This window comes from Mus caroli, chromosome 11, assembly GCF_900094665.2.
Source record: "Mus caroli chromosome 11, CAROLI_EIJ_v1.1, whole genome shotgun sequence".
Classification (NCBI taxonomy): domain Eukaryota; kingdom Metazoa; phylum Chordata; class Mammalia; order Rodentia; family Muridae; genus Mus; species Mus caroli.
Window position 1 is genome coordinate 23171801 of NC_034580.1, and position 1026 is coordinate 23172826.

A 1026-nucleotide genomic window follows, 5' to 3' on the forward strand; every position below is an offset into this window, starting at 1 on the left:
CACAGGGCTCCCAATGGAGGAGCTAGAGAAAGTACCCAAGGAGATAAAGGGATCTGCAACCCTATAGGTGGAACAACATTATGAACTAACCAGTACCCTGGCGCTCTTGACTCTAGCTGCATATGTATCAAAAGATGGCCTAGTTGGCCATCACTGGAAAGAGAGGCCCATTGGACATGCAAACTGTATATGCCCCAGTACAGGGGAAGGCCAGGGCCAAAAAAAATGGGAATGGGTGTTTAGGGAATTGCGGGGGAGTGTATGAGGGACTTTTGGGATAGTATTGGAAATGTAATTGAGGAAAATACGTAATAAAAAATATTTGAAAAAAAAAGAAGAAAGTTGTGATATTTTTGAAATTGTGAAATACACACACACACACACACACACACATTCATTCTGGGCACTGAGTTATCTCTGTAATATAAAACATCCTCAAATTTGGGGTCTGGAGAGATGGCACAGAAATTTAGAGGATGTATTGTTCTTAAAGTTTGTGGATGTTCACTTTTAGCACCCAGATTATTCTGCTCAGAACCACCTCTAACTCTGTCTCCAGAGCTTCTTCTGTTCCTTTTTGACTTCCTCAGTCAAATTCACCCACCTGCACACACAAACACACACACACACACACACACACACACACACATATAGTAAAAGAATAAAAATAAGTTCTTAAAAATAAATATACTCAAATTGAGTTATCTTGGAATTTTGTTCAATATATGATATTTACTTCACTTGAATGTTAGTGAAATATTCTTACCTGTATATATACATAGAAAATGTTGCTTTAAAACTAGTCTGAAATAAGTGAATGAATAGCATGCTATTAATATACGTCTAACCATGCCAACTTTTATATCCCATTTGTAGCAGAAATCACATAAATTTATTGTGAGAAATGACATCTTAATTTTGCAGTCCTTCATTGGAACTAGCTTCATATGATTTATTATAGCTTGGCACATGTTCTCAGAGATTCATATCTGAATTTGATCAAAGAGAAAGGGATACATGATTTTG